This window comes from Alosa pseudoharengus, unplaced genomic scaffold (assembly GCF_046254945.1).
Source record: "Alosa pseudoharengus isolate Yale_2024_CS ecotype anadromous, Long Island Sound unplaced genomic scaffold, YU_APseudo_1.1 YU_APseudo_1.1_scf_6, whole genome shotgun sequence".
NCBI classification, from domain to species: Eukaryota; Metazoa; Chordata; class Actinopteri; order Clupeiformes; family Clupeidae; genus Alosa; species Alosa pseudoharengus.
This window is the reverse complement of record NW_027468848.1, coordinates 2,355,012-2,365,011: the sequence shown is the minus strand read 5'-3', so window position 1 is coordinate 2,365,011 and position 10,000 is coordinate 2,355,012. Positions and strand designations below refer to the sequence as shown.

The 10,000-nt window shown below is 42.7% G+C and overlaps 1 protein-coding gene across 1 annotated transcript in view; it reads left to right on the top strand.

Moving 5' to 3' along the window:
* LOC143105665 (retinoic acid receptor RXR-alpha-B-like) overlaps positions 1–10,000 on the top strand; it is a 91,028-nt gene that overhangs the window by 60,545 nt on the left and 20,483 nt on the right. The window lies entirely within an intron of this gene.

The following is a 10,000-nucleotide window of genomic DNA, read 5'->3' as shown; positions in this document are numbered from 1 at the left end:
TATCTTGATATCAGGCCAACATGCAAGCCATTTTTGTCAACTAGTTAACTAGTGAGCCATGTTTGTGCACACTAGTTAACTAGTGACAGCATAAATGCCCACTAGTTAACTAGTGAACATATATTAGCTTCACTAGTTAACTAGTGAGAGCCAGAAATGTCCACTAGTTAACTAGTAAAGGCCAAAATGCATACCAGTCAGCTAGTTGAAGGCTTTTGGGTCTCACTAGTTAACTAGTGACAGCCAAAAATGTGCACATGTTTACTAGTGAAGGCAAAACTTCTCACTAGTTAACTAGTTGGAGTAGGTCAATGTCACTAGTTAACTAGTGAACCATAAATGGCTTACTAGCTAGCTAGGTGATGGCAGCAGGCTCACTAGTTAACTAGTTGATGCATCCTTTGTCCAAACTAGTTAACTAGTGAGGTCATAAATGTATACTAGTAAATTAGTTGAAGCCTAAATTCACACTAGTCAGCTAGTGGCGCAGAATTAAAATTAGGAGGCGGAGAACTCTGGAAATTGAGGCTTTCTATTGGCTCCCTATGTCCAAATAGAAGATGACAACCAATCACAGCGCAGAATTTCACAAAATCCCACCCACAACATTTGCATGTGGCACACAAGTTAACATGCTGGCCAAAGGAACTTTAACTAGTAAACTAGTGGCTTCAGTGTGACACTTACATGTAAACTAGTGAAGGCAGAACTGCTCACTAGTTAACTAGTGAAGACACAAATGCCCACTAGTTAACTAGTGAGGTCTAAAAAGTGTCACTAGTTTACTAGTGTGCACCAAAACACCCACTAGTGAACTAGTGATGGCAATTTCCATTCGACTAGTTAACTAGTGAGGTGTAAAAAGTGTCACTAGTTTACTAGTGTGCCCCAAAATGCCCACTAGTTAACTAGTGAAGGCCATTCAGCCCCACTAGTTAACTAGTGAGATGCCAAAATGGTCACTTGTTAACATGTAAAGGCCAAAATACCCACTAGTTTACTAGTGAGGGTGTTGTGGGCCTTACTAGTTAACTAGTGGCATGTATATTTTGTTCACTAGTTAACTAGTTACACCTAAAAAGAGAAACAAGCTGACTGTTTTTGTCCACTAGTTAACTAGTGGAACAATTGAAGTCTCACTAGTTTGCATGTGTGGCAGTGAAGCAGCTCACTAGTTAACTAGTGCCTGAAACGGCTATTATGCAAATTCTAATGAGAGGGTGGGTAGAAGACTTCTATTGGATATTATGTAAGAATCCCACCCAGTCTAAATGTAAATTTACTGTTCATAGCCTCGCGATCAGGTCCTGATGGGTGCCCCTAGTGGCTAAAGTGACACACTGCTCTGCAACGGTACTTCAGTATAGATAGTAAAGCAGAGCCTGCAGTATGCAGTATCTCATATTCTGTCAAAATGTTTTTTAATAATAACAGGGAAACCCCATGCTTTAACAAGTGAGCTCTTAGTGATCTACACCAAAGATTCAAGGGATCGATTTTAATATTAGGCCTATTCTTTGTTTATTGTTGCTAGGCAACCACAGACATAAATGTATCCATTCAGTCACGCTTTTCTGATTAATAACTGAAAAACAAAAGATTGTACACATTAACTGCACATAGTTTCAAAAGTAATTAAAAGCTCAAAGATCAAGAAAAAAACTCCATGCACTTGCAAGGAATTGAACCCTGGTCTCCCACATCAAGTCCTGCTGCTTAACCACTTGAGCTAGTCTTGCCACATTAGCAATGCTATCATCAATGTTCATGTTACTGAAACGTTTTGTTGCTAGGCAACCATATACAAATGCCTCCAGTTTTATCGCGATTTTCAGACTAATAACTGAAAAACTAAAGATTGTAGACATTAACTGAACGAAGATTACAGCAATACACCACAACTTTGTCACTAGACGTGTTATCAAAACATATTTTTATGCTCAAACGATCTTAGTTTATAAAAGTTTGCTCTTAGAACAGCCTGGACGAAGTCAGCCATGTTTTCTAGGTTTCTGAGTCCTAAATGGACCAATCAAAATCCTTGTTCCGCCTTCTTCATTTGCATGCAAGTGCGACATTGCGCACTAGTAAATGTTACGTCCCACTAGTTAACAAGTTGCACAAAATGCCAGCCGTTTGTGTATTTATTCAAATTCCACTAGTTTACTAGTGTGAGGGGCATTTTTCTTCTGCTAGTTCATTATGGACAGTGTTTTGTCCTCAGTAGTTAACATGTAAGGCTCAAAATGCCCTCTATAAGCTAGTGAAAGGCATTAATAATACAGATATGCTCACTAGTTAACTAGTAAGCATGATCTGTTCCATTACTAGTAAACTAGTAAGGCCAAACATGTCAACTAGTTAACTAGTGAAGGCCAATGTGTCACTAGTTAACTAGTAAGAGTACCTTTTGCATTACTAGTAAACTAGATAGCTCCAAAAACAGCCACTAGTGTGTGTCTTGTGCTAGTGAGCTGCTTTACTGCCACACATGCAAACTAGTGAGACTTAAATTGTTCCACTAGTTAACTAGTGGACAAAAACGGTCAGCTTGTTTGTGTTTTTAGGTGTAACTAGTTAACTAGTGAACAAAATATGCATGCCACTAGTTAACTAGTAAGGCCCACAACACCCTCACTAGTAAACTAGTGGGCATTTTGGCCTTTACATGTTAACATGTGAGCGTTTTGGCATCTCACTAGTTAACTAGTAGGGCTGCAATGGCCTTCACTAGTTAACTAGTGGGCATTTTGGGGCACACTAGTAAACTAGTGACACTTTTTGCACCTTACTAGTTAACTAGTCGAATGGAAATTGCCATGACTAGTTCACTAGTGGGTGTTTTGGTGCACACTAGTAAACTAGTGACACTTTTTAGACCTCACTAGTTAACTAGTGGGCATTTGTGTCTTCACTAGTTAACTAGTGAGCAGTTCTGCCTTCATTAGTTTACATGTAAGTGTCACACTGAAGCCACTAGTTTACTAGCTAGAGTTCCTTTGGCCAGCATGTTAACTTGTGTGCCACATGCAAATGTTGTGGGTGGGATTTTGTGAAATTCAGCACTGTGATTGGTTGTCATGTTCTATTTGGACATAGGGAGCCAATAGAAAGCCTCAATTTCCAGAATTCTCCGCCTCCTAATTTGAATTCTGCCCCACTAGTTGACTAGTGTGAATTTTGTCTTGAACTAGTTTACTAGTATACATTTATGACCTCACTAGTTAACTAGTTTGGACAAATGATGCATCAACTAGTTAACTAGTGAGCCTGCTGCCATCACCTAGCTAGCTAGTAAGCCATTTATGGTTCACTAGTTAACTAGTGACATTGACCTACTGCAACTAGTTAACTAGTGAGGTGTTTTGCCTTCACTAGTAAACATGTGCAAATTTTTGGCTGTCACTAGTTAACTAGTGAGACCCAAAAGCCTTCAACTAGCTGAATGGTATGCATTTTGGCCTTTACTAGTTAACTAGTAGACATTTCTGGCTCTCACTAGTTAACTAGTGAAGCTAAAATGTGTTCACTAGTTAACTAGTGAGCCTTTTGGCTCCCACTAGTTAACTAGTGTGCATAATTTGGCCCTCACTAGTTAACACAAACATGGCTCACTAGTTAACTAGTTGACAAAAATGGCTTACATGTACATGACAATTATGCCTGATATCAAGATATCAGAATAAATGCTCAATTGGCTTTCCATAGTACACTGTGTGCTGTGTGTGTTTCACTAATTCACGGATTGGGATAAATGCAGAGACTATTTACCTCACAGGATTAAAAGAATATATACTTATACTGTATGCAGTTGTTATGGGAGTCACTGGCTGCTTAACTTATTTCTGAGCTAGTGGACAAACAGTTCATAGTGAGGAGTGACAATAAGTTGGTCTGGATGGAAGTTTTGCTATCAGTCTGACTTGAGGGAATGGCTGTGCTAGCCGCTGCTACATGCTAACCCTCTATAGTCTGTCTTGAGGGAATGGCTGTGCTAACAGCTGCTACATGCTAACCCTCTGTAGTCTGTCTTGAGGGAATGGCTGTGCTAACAGCTGCTACATGCTAACCCTCCGTAGTCTGTCTTGAGGGAATGGCTGTGCTAGCAGCTGCTACATGCTAACCCTCTGTAGTCTGTCTTGAGGGAATGGCTGTGCTAGCAGCTGCTACATGCTAACCCTCTGTAGTCTGACCAGTCTGGCTTGAGGGCATGAAAGAGACAGACAGGCAGCTGGAGGTGCTCAATTAAAGAGGGAGAGACTTCTCAAGAGAGAGGGGGGGGGAGAGACTTCTCAAGAGAGAGAGGGGGGGAGGGAGAGACTTCTCAAGAGAGAGGGGGGAGGGGGGAGGGGGGGTTCTGGAGATGCTCAGTTAGAGAGTGCTAGCTTCTCCCTGATGGCCCGAGGGTGTGAGAGACTAAGCTAGACGTCTCATGCTAATTAGCTACATGCTAACCTAGCGTTAATGGGCTTCGTAAAAACCTTTCTCCGAGTGAAAACATCATCATTCCGCGTCATTCACGTCACTTAATGTGTGAGTCAGAGGTCGGAAACTGGGGCTAGATTTTGCTAACAGAGTTGCCCAGTTAGGGGCTCGTCATCACTTTTGTCATCACGTTGTAGTTCGTTTGTAGTCCATGTGGCCTTTCATGTCCAATAGTTTTAATGTGAACTTGGGAATTTGCCGTTTTTGTCACTTGAAAGCTGCATATCTTTCTTTCAAGAGCATCTTACACTATATTTTAAGCAAATACAGTTGTTTGTTTAGGATTAGTGAGTGTATGTTTTAACCTTTGTTGTGGCATCCGTGTTTGTCACACATTCCGATGGCAAAGCACATGAACACTTGCTGTCGGAAAAACAAAGTAGCCATGGGGGCGGTCCTTGTCATTCCGAGGTGCTCTGAATGCACCATAATACCACTCTGTGTGTCACCCTGAGCCTGAGGGGAATGACAGGGAGAGCGAGAGAGAGAGCAGGAAGAGAGAGACTGCTAGACGTCCAGAGACACTCGTTAATAAAGTAACATTTGCTGTTCCATAATAAAGACCTATAGCCTCAAAGGGAGACAGGGAACTTGGACCTCTGAGGAGACAGACAATTGTCTCGAGACACCCTCAGTGGAGGAGAAATGTCCACACACACTAAAGGCTTCTACATACCTGACGCACCCGACCGGTAGCGCGACAATGTGACGTCAAAATGACGTAGATCTCTCTGGCGCGCCAGGGTTTTGACCGTGTAGCACACGGTAGCGCACCACTCATTTTTTTTCAGACAGATAAGTTACCAGTGAGAGTTGCAACACATGGAATTAAGAGAAAAGAATAGAAACGATTTATTTTCAAACAAAGGATATCTATTAAGGCCTGAACAAAATCTCTTTCCACTTTTTACACAAACTCAGCCAGCTGCTAGCTAGCTAGCAAGCTAACTAAACTGTTTAAATTAATAAAATTTCCCTCGGGATGACTAAAGTATCTATCTATATATCTATCTATCTATCTACCTGTGCACACACCTTGGAAACTAGATGATAATGATGATGGTAGTTGTGAATAGTAGCAACCAAAGTCTGAAGTACCATCCCAGAGGCTAGCTACTAGTGTTTCTTACTGCAGCCAGAGAATGTCTAACAAGGCTCTCCGTAGACGGGCTCTGCTGCAGCTTCTTCTGCTGTGTAACGTAGTTAACGTTAGTCTTTTCACAACAGCAACACCTCTGTTCAGGAGAATATTGCAACTAGTGTCGCGACCACCACTCGCGAGTATAAATGGTTACGGCGCTTCTGTGACATCACATTGTCACGCTACTGGTCGGGTGCGTCGAGTATGTGGCACACTTAACTCTCTCTCTCTCTCTCTCTCTCTCTCTCTCACACACACACACGCACACAAACACATACACACACACTAACTCATTTATCCCACAGTGTTGCAACCCGTAACATCTTAGACTGCGCCCATTCACACTTCTCATGCTCTCTCTCTCTCTCTCTCTCCTCCCTCCTCCATCTGTTTGCCAGTGTGTAGATGTCGTCTGATGTCTTGTGTCCCTGTTGAATCAGATCCTCTCTGGTAGAGATGTCTTCTGATGTCTTGTGTGTGTAAGTTGTTAGAGCAGGTGGAGTCTGTGCTGTGTGTGTGTGTGTGGTCAAGCTGAATTAAATGTAGTCAGTGTACAGTGCTCCAGATCCTCTATTTAACATGCATTATTAAAATGCTTCAGGACAACCCCGCTCCAAATAACCTGTCTCTATGTATTTCTCTCTCTCTCTTCCTCTTTCTCTCTCTCTTCCTCTTTCTCTCTCTCCCTCCCCCTCTCTCATTCTCCCTCTCTCTTCGCCCTCTCCCTACCTCTCTCATTCTCTCTCTCCTCTCCCTCTCATTCTCTCTCTCTCTCCTTTCTGTCTCCCTCTCTCTCCCTCTCTTTCTCCCTCTCATTCTCATTCTCTCTCTCCTCTCTGTCTCCCTCTCTCATTCTCTCTCTCTCTCTGTCTGTCTCTCTCCCTCTCCCTCTCTCATCTTCCCACAGAGCTCAGGGGCCATGGTGCTGAAAGAGCTGCTACTAGGGTGGAGTTCCAGAGCTTAGGGGCCATGGTGCTGAAAGAGCTGCTACTAGGGTGGAGTTCCAGAGCTTAGGGGCCATGGTGCTGAAAGAGCTGCTACTAGGGTGGAGTTCCAGAGCTTAGGGGCCATGGTGCTGAAAGAGCTGCTACTGGTGGAGAGGCTGGTGCGAGGGGACAGAGAGGAGATTCTGGTTAGAGGATCTGAGGGAGCGGGAAGGAGTGTAAGGGCCCTATCATGACATTCTAAAGTGCATCGTCACTCGTCAAAAGTCTATTAAAATTTAGTAGGATGTCCAGTTTACATTGGGAGGGGTTTCGTTATCAAAAGTGGAGCGCATGGCGTAACAAGGTGTTCCTAGGTTTTTTAATCAGTCATATGGGTGTGTTTGGGGCGTAACATCATTTAAACCAATGAGAATGACATCTGTCATTCCCTTTAACGGCGCAACGCGCGATATGTCAAATAAATGCATCGGTATTTTGGCATTCAACGGCGCATTTGAAGGAGGCTGCTTGCGAGACCGTATGAAATAGTCATTCTTAAACCATGCTTTACTAAAACCTAGCATAGCCTTCACGCATTTGCACTCGTCTATTATTTGAACTCATTGGCAAAGTGAAACTAACTTCACCAAGGTGTCAGTCAACTAAGACAGTTATATGCAGTTACTTTCACTATTGACTGACAATGGGTTACCATCGAAAACATAGGCTGGAAAAAGCAACACTTACCCTAATATTGTTCAAATGACTGAATAAAACAACATTTATCCTGCAGAGGAGTTGCTTATATCTCGTGACAGTGCGTCTTCAGCTGTGCTCCATACATGTCTCTCGCCTCTCCCCTAATCACTTTTAACCGTCATTACCAATTTGCAAATGATGGTGAATAACTACTCATCATGAGATGTACAGTATTTCGTAATATCTTTATTCTAATTATGTTTCCCATTGTAATCGTGCAAATTGTAATGCTTTGCATGGAGGTGCGCTGGTGTGCGTTCATGAATGATAGAAGGACATGCGCTCTTAAAATAGCATATGAACAACTTGCCATTGACTTCTGACCAGGTTTAGGTGGTGTACGATAGCACGCGCCAGGCCCCTCCCTAGGTTGTTAATTGCCACACCCCTGGGCGCAATGTTTAAAAAATAAACGGGCAAAATACCAAATTAAACTTTCCGTGGGTGAAAAACGAGTTTTACGCCATGCGCTGGTGCCCAAAATACAGCCCTAAGAGATCAGAAGTTCACAGAGGTAAGGAGAAGCAAGGTCATGGAGGGCTTTGAAAGTGAGAAGTAGATTTTTGACCGGTGACCAGTAAAGCTGAGAAAGAATAGGGGTGATGTGGGCAGATGGCTGGGTGCGAGTGAGTAGTCTGGCTGCTGAGTTCTGAATATATTGCAGTCTTTGAAGTGATCGGACGTCATGTTTGGTCCAGGTCCTTTGGGAATCAGTGGTCAAAAGTGTGAGCTTCTTATCCTGTGGGCATGTACAGACTGGCTCCAATCATAGTCTTATTTGATCTCAGTACTGACCAGTACAGTTTGGATCTTAGTGAACTGCAGTACTGACCAGTACAGTTTGTGTCTTAGTTAACTGCAGTACTGACCCCAGAACAGTTTGTGTCTTAGTGAACCGCAGTACTGACCCCAGTAGAGTTTGTGTCTTAATGAACTGCAGTGCTGACCAGTACAGTTTGTGTCTTAGTGAACTGAAGTACTGACCAGTACAGTTTGTGTCTTAGTGAACTGAAGTACTGACCAGTACAGTTTGTGTCCTAGTGAACTGCAGTACTGACCCCAGTACAGTTTGTGTCTTAATGAACTGCAGTACTGACCAGTACAGTTTGTGTCTTAGTGAACTGTGCAGTACTGACCAGTACAGTTTGTGTCTTAGTGAACTGCAGTACTGACCCCACACTCAGACACGTCAAACCCCCGGCGTCTCAAACCAAAACTCACTTATACAATGAGCGCAATGTTGTTGAGACCATTGTCAAAATGAATACAAAACCTATAAACACAAAAAAACAATAATCTCTTTCGGATGCACGCCCTCTGAATGCCCTCTCTTTTATTCTCTCTCTCTCTCTCAGCTCTTTTTTTCCTCTCATCTTTTGTCTCTCTATCATCTGGTTCTGTTTAAAAGCTTGTTTGCCTCTGACGTGGTCACCATTGAAGAATGTTTTGTAGACCACAAACTAATTTGCTTACGCATTTCAGCTCTACCCCGTCATTCAACCCTGAGCAGAAAGCAAAGGAAAGCCCTCCTCTCCTTATATATATATAGGAGCCCTGAGCAGACAGAAAGCCCTCCTCTCCTTATATATATATACTGTAGGAGTATGCAGTACATGAACAAGTTCAGTTTTCTTGTAGTCAGATTCTGTACTGTTGTGTCATTTTGCAGTGTCTTGGTTGGGACTGTTAGACGGCCTAATACAGCTTGTCCTAACTGCATTCGAGCATCTGACTGTGGCTTTGCATTGAGTGCTCTCTGTCCACACTCTATCTGTTACTCATGCTGGTCTATTGCATCATTAGTGTTCTCTGTCCACACTCTATCTGTTACTCATGCTGGTCTATTGCATCATTAGTGTTCTCTGTCCACACTCTATCTGTTACTCATACTGGTCTATTGCATCATAGTGTTCTCTGTCCACACTCAATCTGTTACTCATACTGGTCTATTGCGTAATTTCTCTTGTTCAAAATAGCTACAGGCCGCCTGTCCAACAAAAGTTCTACTCAAAAACGCTGCACCACATTGCACCTATTAGGACGTGGTGTTAATCTCTCATGAGGATGCATTTAGAACATGGTGTTAATCTCTCATGAGGATGCAGTTAGAACATGGTGTTAATCTCTCATGAGGATGCAGTTAGAACATGGTGTTAATCTCTCATGCAGTTAGAACATGGTGTTAATCTCTCATGAGGATGCAGTTAGAACATGGTGTTAATCTCTCATGAGGATGCAGTTAGAACATGGTGTTAATCTCTCATGAGGATGCAGTTAGAACATGGTGTTAATCTCTCATGCAGTTAGAACATGGTGTTAATCTCTCATGAGGATGCAGTTAGAACATGGTGTTAATCTCTCATGAGGATGCGTGAGGACGTGGTGTTAATCTCTCATGAGGACTTGTGAAGATGTGGTGTTAATCTCTCATGAGGACGTGGTGTTAATCTCTCATGAGGACTTGTGAAGATGTGGTGTTAATCTCTCATGAGGATGTGGTGTTAATCTCTCATGAGGACGTGGTGTTAATCTCTCATGAGGACGTGGTGTTAATCTCTCATGAGGACTTGTGAAGATGTGGTGTTAATCTCTCATGAGGATGTGGTGTTAATCTCTCATGAGGACGTGGTGTTAATCTCTCATGAGGACATGGTGTTAATCTCTCATGAGGACGTGGTGTTAATCTCTC